Genomic DNA, 3,325 nt, shown 5'->3' with positions numbered 1-3,325 from the left:
TTCAGCAGGCATGTGCCCATTGCTTACTAAGTGTGAAGCACTGAGAAATGGGTTGACTTACTTATGGCAATCCCTTTATCTCTGTCCTTTGTGCAATGACACAGTTTAACAGGAGATATATGATTATACATAGTAGTTACATGTAATTATATACTCAAATACCAAGGGAAAATAAGAGCAGAAAGTAAAATCCAAATATAATGCAGAATGTACAAAAGCATAGTAGCATAGCAGGATAAACAAATTCTTCTGTGAATTTTCCGTCTTTCCTCTTAGTCTGGGTCAGTTAAGCACTTCACCTTTCCCCATCCTCTAAAGAGAAAATAAACTATATTTTTGTAGTAGATTCTCAAAAGGAAAAACTGTTAAAATAATATACAAATTCTCAAAAGGGATATCTGTCATGGGAGAGGTGAAATACCTCAGCACTTTCCATGATTTTGCACGTTATAAAGAAAATGAAAAGTGTGATGGGATAAAAATAGTGAAGATAGTTTGGATGAGAACAAACAATGTAATTTTGAAGTCAGAGCACTGGAAGCTCCCACAAATTACAGATAATGTGTAAAGGCTGCTTTATATAAGAGTGGCTGTGTGTAAGCAACTGAACTTTCCTAAGTGCTTGAGGGATTTGAGTAATGCTTGAACCTCCTCTTTGACCCATAAGTGTTAAATGTGATACTACCATGGGGACTTGACTGTAAGAGTCAGCAACTTTGAGGTGTTGCAAAAGCATGAGTGGGCTTTCTGTAATTTGGAAAGACATGTATTTATGCATTCCTGACATACACATTAGAAGGATACAGAAGTAGGTATGGGAGGAGTGTTGAGAAGGGGACAGGCAGGAGAGATCATAAAATGCTTGGATAATAGGACAGTGGTAGAGCACAGGAGCAATAAAGATGTATAGTTGAGACTCTCCACTTAGTGCACTGCAGTGAATCTCCAAATTGTGCAGGTAGTGCTGCAGAATGGTAAGAGATCTATCAAGATGTGGAGAGCTGGGAGTAAGGAGAAAGAGTAAAGTAAAAGTCCTCAGTGATCCCAAACCTGGTAACCATATTGTATATCATAGATAATTCACCATGCTTTGCAAAGCTGACACCTGAGCTGTAAAGCAAAAAGAGATCTCCATAGCCTTAAAAGATCTCTAGAGTCTTATTTGTTCTAAGATATCAAGCCCCACAAAGAAAAATAACTTCAAAATATTCACATCTAGTGGGCAAATGAATATAACCAATTATGATTATAACCAAACCTGCAACAAAATTTAAACCCAGCTCACTGCAGATTAACTTTACTTAGTTCTCTGCCTACAGCTGTGACATGATGGCACCAATGTGCCTTTTCCTGGGGATAGATATGACTTAAGTCCCTATTATTATTTTAAAATTAATGTCAAGCAGTTTAAAAAAATACAAGGCATGATAAGGAAAAAGAAAATGCTACACATGATCAAGGGAAAATGTTACACATGATCAAGGCATGATAAGGAAAAAGAAAATGTTACACATGATCACAGTCAGTAAAATCAGACTCATAGATTACCAGGTAAGACATTAGAATAACTATTAAAAATATTAAACACATTAAGCATGAACTAACAGGTGAGAAGTTTCAACAAAGATAAATGAAATCCCCCCTCCCCCCAAAAAAACAACCAAATGACAATGCTAGCTATGAAAAATACTATATTTGTTCATTTTTTCAAAAGATTGAACACAACAGAAGAAAAGAGCCATGGATTAGTAGAAAAGTCAGTAAAAATTATCAAAACTAAAGCTAAAAGAGAAGATTAAGAAAATATAACATAGAATCTAAGAAATGCATTGCAGTTAAGAGACTACTTAGAAAAGATAAAGGTTAAAATTAGTGATCTATGCTTTCACTTCAGAAGCTAGAAACAGAAGGACAAATTAAACATATATAATCACAATAAACAAAATAAGGGAGTAATGAAATAGAAAAGAGACAATTAAGAAAAACAAATCAAAAGCTCATCCTTGAGATTTTAATAAAATTTATAAACACGTAGTAAGACTGACTGGGAAAAAAACCTAAAGAGATACAGAATTGATGAATGCACTGAATAAGATATAGGACATTATTATAAATCCCAAAGTCATTAAAAGAAATGTAAAGAAGTATTTTGAAGAGCTTTCTAACAATAAGTATACCCACTTGATCAAAAGACTATTTACCAAAAAAATAAAGCAAACAAAATTGAAATAGAAAACTGAATAGAAAATTTGAATAAATTAAAGACTAATCTTTTAATTAAAAATCTTCTCACCAACAAAATTCCAGACCCAGAGGTTTTCAATGGTGAGTTCTATCAATGATTAAAGGAAGAAATTATACCAGTTTCACACAAAACCCTTAATAAAGCAAAAGAGGCCAGAACCCTTTTAATTTCATTCTTCATGTCCCATTATCACCCTATACCAATGCCTGATAAAGACATTACAAGAAATTAAAATTAGAAACCGATTATCTTTGTGAACATACACACAAAAATCCTTTACAAGTTAGCAAATCAAATTCAACATATTATAAATGGCATATATAAAACCCAGTGTAATTATCCCTGGAAAGCAAACTTGGTACAGCAGTTGAAAATTAACAGTACAGCACAATAATGTAGAAATATTGTATGATCATTGTAATATATAAAGAATAAGGATTTAAAAAGTTTAATAAAATAAATTTTAAAATCTTACTGAATTAGGAATAGAATGGTATTTCCATCATCTGTCATAAGATATCTATGAAAAACCTATGTGTAACATCAAACTTAATGGTAAAATATTGAATGTTTTGTCCTAATACAGGAAGAAGACAACTATAGGCACTTTCACCACTTCTATTCCATAGTGTACTGGAAATATTAGAGACAATAAGATAAGAAAAAGACACAAAAGGCAGACTTGTAGAGGAAGTCAAACTCTCATCATTGGAGGATAACATGATTGTGCATACAGAAACCCTGTGAAATCATATACAAACATTTTTATGGGTTGAATTATGTCTCTTAAAATTCATATGTTGAGGGCTTCCCTGGTGGCGCAGTGATTGAGAGTCTGCCTGCTGATGCAGGGGACACGGGTTTGAGCCCTGGTCCAGGAAGATCCCACATGCCACGGAGCAACTGGGCCCGTGAGCCACAACTACTGAGCCTATGCGTGTGGAGCCTGTGCTCCGCAACGAGAGAGGCCGCGATAGTGAGAGGCCCGCGCATCGCGATGAAGAGTGGCCCCCGCTTGCCACAATTAGAGAAAGCCCTCCCACAGAAACGAAGACCCAACACAGCAAAAATAAATTTTTT

This window comes from Lipotes vexillifer, unplaced genomic scaffold, assembly GCF_000442215.2.
Source record: "Lipotes vexillifer unplaced genomic scaffold, Lipotes_vexillifer_v1.1 scaffold731, whole genome shotgun sequence".
Lineage (NCBI taxonomy): Eukaryota > Metazoa > Chordata > Mammalia > Artiodactyla > Lipotidae > Lipotes > Lipotes vexillifer.
Note: the sequence above shows the minus strand (reverse complement) of the source record.